At 40.0% G+C, this 13,940-nt stretch overlaps 1 protein-coding gene and 1 pseudogene across 2 annotated transcripts in view; both read left to right on the top strand.

The window, feature by feature from the left end:
- Window positions 1–13,940, top strand: part of ACOXL (acyl-CoA oxidase like) — a gene marked incomplete at its 3' end in the record, with an annotated part of 362,800 nt that overhangs the window by 344,015 nt on the left and 4,845 nt on the right.
- LOC307064665 (large ribosomal subunit protein uL22-like) lies at window positions 9,106–9,605 on the top strand (annotated as a pseudogene). The gene has a single exon. The product of its transcript is annotated as a large ribosomal subunit protein uL22-like (transcript).

Raw genomic sequence — 13,940 nt, 5'->3', positions numbered from 1 at the left:
GGTGCAGTCTCCAAAATATACAAATAGCTCATGCAGATCAATATAAAAAAAAACAAACAACCCAATCCAAAAATGGGCAGAAGATCTAAATAGATATTTCTCCAAAGAAGATATACAGATTGCCATCAAACACATGAAAGGATGCGCAACATCATTAATCATTAGAGAAATGCCAATCCAAACTAGAATGTGGTATCACCTCACACCGGTCAGAATGGCCATCATCAAAAAGTCTCCAAACAGTAAATGCTGGAGAGGGTGTGGAGAAAAGGGAACCCTCTTGCACTGTTAGTGGGAATGTGAATTGATACAGCCACTATGGAGAACAGTATGGAAGTTCCTTAGAAAACTAAAAATAGAACTACCATATAACCTAGCAATCCCGATACTGGGCATATACCATGAGAAAATCATAATTCAAAAAGAGACATGTACCACAATGTTCACTGCAGCACTATTTACAATAGCCGGGACATGGAAGCAACCTAAGTGTCCATCAACAGTTGAATGGATAAAGAAGATGTGGCACATATATACAATGGAATATTACTCAGCCATAAAAAGAAACGAAATTGAGTTATTTGTAGTGAGGTGGATGGACCTAGAGTCTGTCATACAGAATGAAGTAAGTCAGAAAGAGAAACACAAATACCATATGCTAACACATATATATGGAATCTAAAGAAAAAAAAAAGGTTCTGAAGAACCTAGGGGCAGGACAGGAATAAAGACACAGAGGTAGAGAATGGACTTAAGGACATGGGGAGGGGGAAGGGTAAGGTGGGACGAAGTGGGAGAGTAGCATTGACATATATACACTACCAAATGTAAAATAGATAGCTAGTGGGAAGCAGCTGCATCACACGGGGAGATCAGGCTCGGTGCTTTGTGACCACCTAGAGGGGTGGGATGGGGGGGTGGGATAGGGAGGGTGAGAGAGAGATGCAAGAGGGAGGGGATATGGGGATACATGTATACATATAGCTGACTCACTTTGTTATACAGCAGAAACTAACACAACATTGTAAACAGTTATACTCCAATAAAGATGTTTTAAAAAATGTTGGCAATCACCAAATTGCTTTTCTTTCTTTCTTTTTCTCTTAATTAAAAAAAGTGAGATCTATTTTATATACATTGAAATGCACAAATTGTAATGGTACCGTTCAGTGAGTTTTGACAGATGAAATGGTAGATTGCATCGTGCACACGCCATCCATCATCTAAGAAATTCCTCTCAGCCCTTTTTCTATTAATACCTTCCCTTCACTCCCAAGGTTCTGTCTTTGTCACCACTGCTCAGTTTGTTTGCCCCGGAGTTTCATAGGAATGGAAGTAGATAGACTGGATCTTCTGCTCAGCATGATGTTTATGAGATGTTGAGTAGTTCATTCCTTCCTTTTTTTTTCTGAGTAATATTTCGTTGTATACATCTCTGCCAAACTCTCCCAACTCCCTCTCCCTCTCAAATGCTGATTTCTCTAGGACTCAGCTATGAGTCCAGTTCTTGCAGGCTGACTTCAGAAATTGGCCTTGTTATCTCCAGCTGACCTCAACTGCACCATTCCACAGTTATTAAGGTACAATGTCCTGTCTGTATGCACCTGAGGGAAGAAAAAATTACTGAAGATTTACGATCTTTTAATTTTTTTCTGCATTAATGAGTTTGATTGTGTTAAAAAAATTGTTTATTCTATTGTTGATGGACATTTAGGATGTTATGGATTTGGTGTTATTATGAATAAGATTGTCAGGATCATTTTTGTTCATTTTTTTGCACATATGTTTTCATTTCTTTTGGTAAATACTTAAAAGTGGTATTAATGGATGTTATAGTAGGCATTTATTTAACTGTCTAAAAAGATACAGTAAACAGTTCTCCAAAAATTGTTATACCATTTACAACTTTACTAGCAGTGTATAAGAGTTCTGTTGTTCCACACCCTCACTGACATTTTGGTGTCGTCAACCTTTTAAATTTAGGTATTCCAGTGGGTACGTAGTAATATCTCATTGTGTATTAATTTTCATTTTCCTGATATTTAATGGTTTGGGGCACCCTTTTGAGTGCTTCCTTGTTTTTCATGTGTCTTTTGTCAAGTGTCTGTTTAAATCTTTTGCCCATTTTAAACTGTGTGCTGTTGTTATTCTTTTTAAAAACACCAAGTTGTAAGCATTTGTCATACATTCTAAATACAGGTACTTGGATTTTTCCCAGTCTGTAGCCTATTTATTCATTTTCTTAACAGTATCTTTTGAGAAGATGAAGTTTTACAATTTGATGAAACAAAATTTTTAACTTAAAATATTAGCTTATAAATTTCCTGGGAAATAAAAGGGTCAAATATGATTTTGATTGTGATTGCATTAAATCTATATATCAGTTTGGGGAGAATTGATATTTCAAAAATTCATGAACATGGTATATCTCTCCATTTTATTTAATTCCCTCCAACAATGTTTTGTATTTTTCAGTATTTGAACATATTTCATTAAATTAATTTCAAAAAATTTTAAAAGTGTTTTAAAGATCTTGCCAATGGTATATTTAAATTTTTCATTTTCTACATGTATGTTACATATATGTTCCATATTTAGTATACACACAATGAATTTTTGTACATTGACTTGTACAATAAGCTCACTAAAATCACGTAATAGTTCAAGTAGTTTGTTTGTAGATTCCCTGAGATTTTCTAAGTACTCAATAATATCATCTGAGGATAAAAACATTTTACTTCTTTCTTACCAATCTGTATTTTTTAATGCATTTTTCTTGCTTTGTTGCATTGGCTGAGACCTGCAGGTCAGTGTTGAAAGGAAATATTGAAATGAGGCATCCTTGCTTTTTTCCTCAGTCTTATGGGGAAAGACTTCTGTATTTTGATATTAACTGTAAGATTTTCATAGCTGTCCTTTATCAGATTTCAGAAGCTCCCTTTTACTCCTATTTTGAGTTTCTGTCTTGAATATTTTGTAATTTATCAAAAGCTTTTTCTGAATCAGTTGTTTTCTGCATATCGATCATATGATTTTTCTCCTCGATGCCATTAATGTAATCAGTTACATGATTTTTTAGTTTTAAACCAATCTTGCATTTTGAGGATGAATCCCACTTGGCCATGATGCTGGTCCATTTTATATACAGATGATTTTACATGCAAACATTTTGTTAAGGATTACTGTATCTATGTTCATAAGGAATATTGGTCTTTTTTTTTTTTTTTTTTTTTTTTTTTGCGGTACGCGGGCCTCTCACTGTTGTGGCCTCTCCCGCTGCGGAGCACAGGCTCTGGATGCACAGGCCCAGTGGCCATGGTTCACGGGCCCAGCCGCTCCGCGGCATGCGGGATCCTCCCAGACCGGGGCACGAACCCGTGTCCCCTGCATCGGCAGGCGGACTCTCAACCACTGCGCCACCAGGGAAGCCCGGAATATTGGTCTTTTAGTTCCTTGTTATGATCTTGTTAGCTTTTGGCATCAGGGTATGCTGGCTTCATAAGAGGAAAAATATGTTCCTTCACCCTCTATTTTTTTAAAGAGATTTTGTATAAAATTGTCAATGAGAGTTTTTATCTGGTGTAATATCCTCTGAGAATAAAGAACATTTGGGGGCAATTTTTTTGTAGTGAGAGTCTATGGCAAAAAATCTCCCAGTTTTTACTCATCTTAAAATTTTTAATTTCATCTTCATTTTTAAAGCACAATTTCACTGGATGTTGAATTTTAGATTAATTTGTTATCCTATTGTCTTCTTTCTTTCCTTGTGTCTGATGAGAATTCAGCTATCATTCTTGACATTTTTCCCATGCATGAGATTAAGTTTTCTCTGACTAAGCTTACAATTTTTTCTTACGTTTTGTTTTAAGCAATTTTACTATGGTGTACCTAGGTATGGGGTTTTTTTTTTTGTTTGTTTTAAAATGTATCTATTTGGTGTTCATTGTACTTCTTGAATATATAGAGTATGTTTTATATCAAATTTGGAAACATTTCAACCATTATGTCTTCTAGAATTTTCTCATTCTCTCTGACATCTGGGATTCCAATTGCATGTATGTTAGGTTGCTAATATAATCCCACAGGGCACTGATGTTCCCTTCATTTTTTTTTCTTTTTTCTCTCTGCCCCACTTACAATAACACTGATCTGTTTTCAAGTGTACTAATCTTTTTCTGCAATGTTCATTCTGCTATTAAACCCATCCGTGAATGGGTTTGTTTCATTTTACAATATTTTCAATATTTAAATAAAACGTTTATTTTATTTCATTTTTAAATAGTCCTTTTTTCAGTTCTAAAATTTTCCTTTCATTCTTTTTTAGAGGTCACATTTATCTCATGAAGTATCCCATTTTAATCTATTATATCCATTTTTTTCTTATAAATTCTTGAATACATTTATAATAATTGTTTTTAAAACTTACTGGTCATCTGTAAGTTTGCTTTTACTAATTGTGCTTTCTCTGGATTTGGGGTTATATTTTCCTGCTTCTTTGCAGATCTTATACCTTTTTATTATACTCCAGACACAATGTATAAAAGATTTTATTTTCTTTTGTTTATTTCCTGTTCTTTTGTCTGGTGGTTAGGGTATGGGGCTGATCATTAGGGTTCCAGAGTCAAGTTGAGCAGGGGCTGCTTTGATTAGCCCAACCCCCATCCCCACTCCCATACTGCCTTTTCGGTCCTGTCAGCAGTTGAGTTGGCAGGATGTTGGAACACAGTCTCAGAAATCTTTGATTCAATTTTGGGTTCAACTTCTGGTTGTTACCATGGGAGCTAAGTTCTCTTGAATCTTTTTACATCTTAACTAGAAGTCCTTCCAAATTGCTTTTGAAATCATTTGGTTGATGAAATTCAAAATTCCAGGACCCATGGACACAGAATTTCTCCATAATAACTTGGGACTCTTACTGTATATTTAGTTCTGGCAGTTTGTGTAGCTTCTGCTTCTTGAAAAAAATAGTTTGACTGAAAATTATTCCTTCTTGGGTATATTTACATTTCTTTGGGTCTGTACTTATATGGCTGAACTATCAGCTGATTAAAATGCCATAATCTCATGTATGAAAACATGTGAAGCTAGTAGTGAAGTTTTACTTTAACCACCTAATTTAATATTCTTTCTCGGTTCATGTAAATGCCTTTGTAGAAAATGCTACCAAGGGCGGCATTGTGGTTACTTTAATTCCATTGCCAATACTTTTATATGGTTTCCTGTATTCTAAAGGGAAGGCTATATGCACTTGTCTTCTTTTTAAACTTTTCCTCTTATGAATCAGTAGCAGTATGAATAAATGTCAGAAGTTCTTATTAAGTGGTTAAAGTTGATACCTCTGTCTCAGCGTTCTTGATTTAAGTAATGATGATTAAGCAGACTTTGTATTAGAAAATGCCAGAGGTATAAAGAAATTGTTTTTTATTACTAAGTAAAGAACACGCAATAATAATAATATTTATAAATACTCTGTGCCAAACTCACTTGGTTCTGACATTTTAGAGATAAGGAAGTCACAACATCAGGATTCAAAGTCCCACTCCTTTACTAAAATGGGCTTTGCCAGTAATACTTAGAAAAGAACAGAATTATATACTCTTCGGTCGAGAAACATTGCAATAGGAAAAACACTTGGAAGGTAAATTTGTCTCTCCTCAAAATAAACTCTCTAGTTAGGCTAAATGAAGGCATTTTTGTTGTTGTTTTTGTTTGGTAAGGAATGCAGTTTCTCCATTCTAACATCTCAGACTATGCTAAACATTTTTATCAGATGAAGAAGTAATCAGCATAAAATATAATTAATCTTGATTCAGAGAAAATATTAAGCTGGAGTCCTGATTATTTAACAGAACCACAGAATTTCATTTCATGCTAATGAAACTTGGCCATAGCAACCATGAGAATGTGTGTGTTCTTGGGACCAAGAAGCTAAGGGCTGGCCCTGCCTTGAGGAGCTGGCCAGTGGTCAGTAGAAACAGGAGCAGAACTCCCCTTTCCCGTGGTTGTTGGGTAAATCGACAGGGCTAGAAGCACAGCACACAGTGTGCGGTTCTGCCCCACGTAAAGGTTTCAGGTATGTTTTTCTTTATGTTGACCACTAGCCTGGCATTTGGGGCTAAGGTGGCAGATTAGCTGTTACAGACCTACCATTCTGACCTTTTAGAGAATGTTTGTCTACAGAGGCAGGCAATTCTGCAAGAGAGGTGATTGGATGGGAGAGAAGTTGGAAATCTTCACAACAAGTGGTACCAACTGCAGGGTAATTACTTGATTGAGGCGATTTTCACTATTTGACAGTCAGCCTGTTGCTCTTTGAAGGGATTTGACTTGTGTTTGGTGCCTTAAGGTGTGGACCAGAAGAGCAGGAAGGCCTGTGTAGGAAGAGAATCCACAGAGCAAGTGGCCCTCTGTCCACAGGTAGAGAATCTGTCGTTTCTTGAAGACCCTTGTATCTGAGCCTCATTGGCTTGTTTTCTGGAGAGTTGAAGCCTTGTCCTTCTTGGGAAGAGCATCAGACTGGCCCTTTCACATCATGGCGACTGGCCCTGAAGCCAGCGTCCTCAGCACCTTCCTTCAGAGGCAACATCTGAGAGCCCTCTTGTGCCACCCATTACTGTCCTAAGTCCTCTTGGTGAACCTGAGGCAGTGCGGCTGGTCAGATCTATGCTTTCCACGTTGGACACATGTGGAGCATTGATTCTGACTTAGGGAGAATAGCACAGGTCACATGTTTGCTACAGTGGTGGAGGCATTTCCTCAGGGCAATACCCTGTACCCTCCAAAGACTGGGAACAGTGAGGCACTGGGGGAAAGGTGGAGGCAGAATGGAAGCTGTGGAAGCGGAAAGCTCTGGATGAAAACCCTAGTTGTTCCAGTTATGAGGTATGTGACTTGGAGCGAAATCCTAAACTCTTTAAGCCTTGGTTTCCTCATCTGTAAAATGGGCTGATAGCTGACAGACTTGTTATGAGGACTGAAGGAGGCAGTTAATATAAAGACCTCATCTGTAACCTGGCACACAGTAGATATCCAGTAAATGGCCATCTCAGGGAGCAGAACACAGAACACCTGGGTCACATAGCTGATAGGCCGCTGCACGATATTGTTATAAAGATGCTGGAGATGCAGGGATGCTGCCAAATCAAGGCAGCCGAGTGGCTCCCTCTGTACCCTTACGTGTTCAGCCACCTGGGAAGGGGTGTGGAAAGCATGGACACTACGCGGAAGAGGTCACTCCTTGGCAAAGCCTGGGGGGCACCAATCTACAACATGTCCACTGGGGACTAGGATTGAACAGCACAAGCATGGGAGAGCAGCAGGGGCTAAAGGCAGGCAAAGGTGGCCAGAGGCACCCGGCAGAATCTCAGTTATATGTCACAGCAGCAGTGAAGGCCGTAAATGATAGGCACAAGCAATATGGAAACCTCACTTCACCAATCACTTCAACTTATTCCCTCATCTCATCTTTTAGATTAAAAAATATTTGTCGATTAATGGTTTTAAGCTTCTCCTTCTTTGAAAGTTTCTGGCTTATTTTCTAGTTCATCCAAAATAAGGCAGTTGAAGAAGAAGGGGCAGACAATGACGTGAATAGCCCCCCAACATCTAACAATGCCTTAGACAGTGAAGACTGGCTGCGCAGAGATTCCTTTTGAAAAGTATGTGTAACTGCTATCTTATAACAGTGTATCTGTGGTTTGGTTTGGTAAGGTTACAAGTTTCCATTTCTGTGCTTTAACCAGCTACAGTCATTGGTACCAACAAGGACACTCTTGCACATCACCTTTAGGACACACACATGATGTCATTTCACACATGAGGCAACAGGTCAGGGAAGGCTATTTGCCCACGGTCACAGGACGAGGGAGTGGTGGAGCCTCATTCCACACCTTGGCTGCCTGGTGTGCTTTCGTGAGAGAATTCTCTGCAAACCCATCACCCCTGATTTCCCAGGCATCTGGGGGTCAGATGCCCATGTAAACCTTTTCCTCTATCATCCACGCACATGAAATGCTAACCATGTAAGATCTAGCTCTGCTATTGGAGGTACCTGATCTGAGTAGCCTCTATGCGGTAACGGGACATATAAGGACAGGTGTTATTCTTTTATTTCTAACCAGCCCAGACCTCCTGAAAGATATGCTCCAAAATATCACTCTTTAAAATCAATGTTTTTCCAAAATATAAAATAAAATTTTAAAATAAACTCAATGTTTCCAATGGGTTTACTACCCTTTTGTAAGGCAGGTTGTCCTTTCCTCGAGGTCAGTGTAGGCATGGTAGGCCATTCTGTAAGTGATGGGTGGAACTTCCCCTGGTCCTGGCTGCACTCTTCCAGGCAGCCAAAGCCAGAAGGGGTCTCAGAGTGCAGGGGGCAACCACTCGGCCATCATTCTCCCTTGGCAAGTAGAGCAAAAGCCTGAACAGTGCCATGTCACCTGCCAAGAGCAGCTGTGTTCTTCTCCTGTGCCCTGACATTCTGTTACTGACCCAAGAGTGAGTTTTGGAAGAGATTTTAATAACACCCAGAAAGATATATCCTTTTGCTGCCTGACGCAGTCAAAGCACTGTCAGAGGAGGCCAGTTACAACCAGAGATTTAAATAAGAACTGGAGTCTCAAAACATAATACCCCACATGTCCAAGTTTCAGTTGAAAAACAGTCATCAGACCAAGAACAAGGAAGATCTCAAACTGAATGAAAAAGGACAATCAATATATGCCAAGAGATGACAGAGATGTTGGAATTATTTGATGATTTTATTTATTTATTATTATTTTTTAAATTTATTTATTTATTTTTTATTTTTTGCTTTATAACAAATTTAATATTTGATGATTTTAAAGCAGCAGTCATAAAAATGCTTTGACCAGCAATGATGAATACACTTGAAACAAATAAAAAATAGAAAGTCTCAGCAAAGAAATTGAAACTGTAAAGAAGAGTGAATGGAAATTTTTGAACTGAAAAAAATTATATATATATAATAGTCATACATAGATATACAGATAAGAATTAAGCATTCAGGGAGAATAAAAGCGACAGAAAAGCAAATGGAGGGCTTTTCGGGTAAGCGGCCTGAGGTGACCTCTAAAACTGGTTCGCTATTCACTTGACCCAGAAAACCCCACAAAATCATGCAAGTCAAGAGGTTCAAATCTTCGTGTTCACTTTAAGAATACTCGTGAAACTGCCCAAGCCATTAAGGGTAAGCATATCTGAAAAGCCACCAAGTATCTGAAGGATGTCACTTTAAAGAAGCAATGTGTGCCATTCCGTCGTTACAATGGTGGAGTTGGTAGGTGTGCCCAGGCCAAACAGTAGGGCTGGACGCAGGGTTGGTGGCCCAAAGACAGTGCTGAATTTTTACTCTACATGCTCAAAAATGCAGAGAGTAATGCTGAACTTAAGGGCTTAGATATAGATTTTCTGGTCACATCCAGGTGAACAAAGCCCCCAAGATGCAGCGCAGGACTTACAGAGCTCATGGTCGGATCAACCCATACATGAGCTGTCCCTGCTGCATTGAGATGATCTTTACTGAAAAAGAACAGATTGTTCCTAAACCAGAAGAGGAGGTTGCCCAGCAGAAAAGGATATCCTAGAAGAAACTGAAGAAACAAAAACTTACGGCCCGGGAATAAATGCTGCAAAAAATAAATGCAAATAAAAGTAAAAAAAGAAAGCAAATGGAGGGAATCAGTATCTAGCTAGTACCTACTATGTGACAAGGCCAGTAATGCTAAATGCTTTATTATTATTATATAATATAAATATATTATTACATATTTATTACTTAATCCTTACAAAACCCTAAGAGAGAGATAATATTCTCTTTCTACAGATGCAGAAACTGAGGCTTGGCAAAATGAAATGACCTGTCCAGGTTCTTTTGACTAACACAGCAACTATTTTAGGATGGCTTTACAAAGGCAGTAAATCTGTAACCAAGTACAGAAGAGACCTGGTTCAGTTGCAGTGTGTCAAGTGAGGGAGAATGGAAATGTGGTCCAGACCCCGATAGTGAAGAGTGTCATGTGGAAGGCAAGATAAGTTTCCTTGTCCCCAAGTAGAAAGTGCAGATTGTGCTTGGATGGTGGATGAGGAAACTGGTTATGGGAACTCAAAACATCAAGTGCTGCTAAAGGACTCAAGTTCACAATTGGTCATTTCACTTTAACCTGAGAAGAAGTTGGACGTGATTCCAGGCTTTTGGGAAGAAGAATGATCAGATCAAAAAATACTTGAGGAAGGTAACCTTGCACAGCAAGAATCTAGAGAACGTAATGAAGGTCTGAATAAAGGGGCTGTGGAAAAGAGCGGAGAGGGTTCTCGAACCAGATTCCAGGATAAAAACAAATAGACCGGAGAAACTCTGGATGACTTTTCCATAGCTGATGAAGACAGACCACAAAGATGAATCGACCTTTCTCTTGATGAGAAGTGTTTGAGGTGTGCCTGAGGGATGTGCGCGGATAACCCTGATACCCATTTCATTTAACGTTTTCAACAACTATTTGGAGAAGGTGGTTCACTGAAGTGAAGCAATACATTCTGATATTGTTTCACACACATGCATGTGCACCCATTGTTATGAAAGGTTTCAGACATCTCAAAGGGGTCGAATCATACGATAAGGTGTCTCTGTACCTATTCCCCAGCTTGTCACTTTCACGCTGCCACCCTCTCCCAAGTGGAGTCCACCAACTCAGTTGTTGAAAAGCATGTGTTGATGTATACCTTCGTCTTTAGGAGGATGCTCTTTACAGCTGTTTTAAATGAGAAAATTTAGGCATCATAGAATAAAGAGAAATCCAACCAGATAGAAGTGGCAGGTCATGCATCCATGTACCCATGTCTGATTTCACATCCTGTCAACTCAGCCCCCCGACTTTATGTGTAAATGGATAGATTCAATTGAAACTTACCTGGATATGAGTTTCTTGGAAGCTTTTAGGGGTCTTGATAATGGTATTTGGGGGATAAAGAGTTGATAACTTTCTGCTTTGCTGCCTTTTGCAGCTTACACTGTGGCCTTCACATAAGTACCTCATTCCATTCTCCCAACCACTTTGGGGATCAGACCTGTCACCCGCATGCTAGAGTAGACAGACTCCAGGCCTTGGAGATGAATGCCTGCTGGTCATCCTTGTTTAAGGCATCTCTGCGAGTCAGGAAACACTGCAGTCCTGGTGAAGTGAGGTGATAAAGAGGCACCCGTCCATCACACAGGGTGCCTCTGGCTGGGCCTGACCAGACCCCATCTGTTTGTCTCTACTAATGGCACAGGAGAACTTAAGCATTTACAAGACTTGGGATCCCTAGTTGCAAATATTTTCTGTCTTTTTTCCCCGTCCTTGACATTTTGCTTGTACTGAGGATTTATGCTGGAGGCTAAAGCCCCTCCCAGAGATGCTGAAGGAGTGGAGGATGGTTATAAGGCAAGTCCTGGTGATTTGCCTTCTAAACTGCAGTAGGGAAGTGGGCTAGGTGGTGGCCTGCAGTGAGACCTCCAGCCTGCTATTCAAATTCTCTCCCAGATACCCACTAACTGGACACTCGTCTGGCTTTGTAAGCTATTCTTTCAGGACTGACATTCTCTCTTTTCCATTAAGCCTATTGGTCAGCTACACCTGTCCACTGCTTTAATTGTACAATTATAGCACCGTCCTCAGATAACTAAGGTAAGAAGGTAGAAGTGCAGCTGAAGATAACCCCTTGGATGGCAATTTGAATTACAATTTTTTTTTGTTTCAGTTACCTATTGCTGTGTAACATACAACCCTAAAACTTAGTGTCATGAAATAACAGTTGTTTATTTCTTGCAATTCTGTGAGTAGGCAACCTGGGTTCTAGTATAGTTCTTCAGCTAGTCTTAGGTAGGGTCACTGCAGTCATCTGAGTTTAACAGGCCTGAGGGCCTCAGTCACGTATCTAGCAGTGGGTCTGGCTCTTGGCCAAGGCACCTCGGTCCATCTCCACATAGCCTCTCATCCTCCAACAGACTGGGCTTCTGCACAGCAAGGGGTCTCAGGGTCCCAGGGGAGCAACAGCAGGAGTTGCAAGGCTTCTTGAGGCCTAAGCTCTGAAACTCACACAGTGTCACTTTCTGCACATTCTATTGGTCAAGTCACAAGGCAGCCCAGATTCAAGGGGTGGAGAAAAAGACTCTTATCACGGTGCCCAAGCAAGAAAGGGGCTAATTAAGGGACATTTCAACTTGGGGTAAGGGACTTTACACAAACAGAGAACAGCATAAGGTCATCTGGTGCTGGGAGCAGAGATGTGGGGATGTGGGAAGAGGCAGGAAAACCTTCTGCACAGAGTCTTAGGAACAGCTGGGGTGTTGTAAGCACACCGGGTACCTCGCACCTTGGGCACCTGTTGTATAATTAACACCAACACCATGGAAAAATAGAGTTTGTTTAGAGGGCTGTAAAGCTTAGTCACTGCCCATCCTAGGCCATCCTGTGCTCCCAACTGGAAGAAGGAAAATGCAGGGAGAGTCAAAAAGAGGCAGAAAAAACAAATCTACTGCAACCAGGTGGGGATGGAAAGCAAAACCGATGTTATAAATCCCTCCCCCCAAATCCACATTCACATATCCACATACTGACCCTCCCTCTTGGGCTGTTTCCTGTTTCTTTAAAGTAGACATTCTCAAATCCTGCTCACTGGATACTTCCAATGGATCTTATGTTCTTATTTTTAGACCAATACTTCCCTTACTTTGGGGCTGTCCTTTTAAAAATTTTCTGCAAGAATGTATAACTTGTTCATATTCTCTTATTTTTAAAGGGCACTTCTCCACTGATGTTTTTTCAAAAACTGGTGAGTATTCTTTGTAAAGAGATGGGTGGGCTTGGGGTGATTTATCCAGCACAGTTGGCTCACATGCTGGCAGCATGGGGTGAGGGAAGGTGGCTACAGTATGTACCATTTTTATGCTTACAGTATGGAAGTATATGTTTGGTAATAAAACTAAACTTGTATAGTACTTGGCTAAGTCCTAAAGGGCTCTCTGGTAATAAGAAAATGCTGGAATTGAGTACTAATCAATGCTACAGTAGCTACCTAAGTTTACTTTGTATGAAGATCCTATTTGTAAAAAAATCTCTAAAACTGCTCAATAGCTCCACGAGGTAGGAGGCCTGTCTCTGCAGTGTGCGCCTCTAACTCCAGTGCCTAGCAAACCCCTAACACAGGGTGGACTACAGTACATACTTTGTAAGTAGAAGAATGATCATTATTATTATCGTCCCCACAGGCAGAGGTGGGAGGCAACCTGGGATCAGAGTCAAACGCGTTATAATAGGAATGATGCCTGACCCTTCCATCTGGACACTAATCATTCTGGGTTCGTGTTGCAGTCTGTGACACATGGAGAAAGCAAAAAGGGGGGCTCTTTCACACAGCCCCAGAAACTCAGGTTTAGAAAGAATCTTAGCAATCAACAGTCTCCTCGGTCAATCCAGTATTCCTCTTTAGAGTGTCTTTGGAGGGTTTGGCCCCTGAACACTTACATGCAAGGAAACACTCCTTTTCACCAGCCATTGGATTCCTTTTTCATAAAAAATCTACTTTATCCTCACTCTTAAAGGTGTAAAAATATCGAATAGAAACCTGCCTCCTGTCATTTCTACCTCTGGACCCTTATTCTGTGTTCAGCATCAAACAGACCAAACCCATATTCTCTTCCACACAGTGCTCACTCGAATAACTGAATTTCCCCTGTTGCAGAATAGATGACAAAACTGGTTGAGTTTCATAACGCTAACCCAAAGGAAACATTGTCTTGAATAATGATATTACAATATGTGGAAAGTTTAGGGATTTGTACACCATCTCATGGTTTTGAACTGTGTGGGTAGAGACACTGAGAGTTGACAGATTAGTCAGGGATTTGTCAGGAGTATTAATGACAAACTTTGAAATCTTGG

Source organism: Hyperoodon ampullatus (genome assembly GCF_949752795.1).
Source record: "Hyperoodon ampullatus genome assembly, chromosome: 15".
Taxonomy (NCBI): Eukaryota; Metazoa; Chordata; class Mammalia; order Artiodactyla; family Ziphiidae; genus Hyperoodon; species Hyperoodon ampullatus.
The sequence above is the reverse complement of the archived record's forward strand: the minus strand, read 5'-3'. Positions and strand labels throughout refer to the sequence as shown.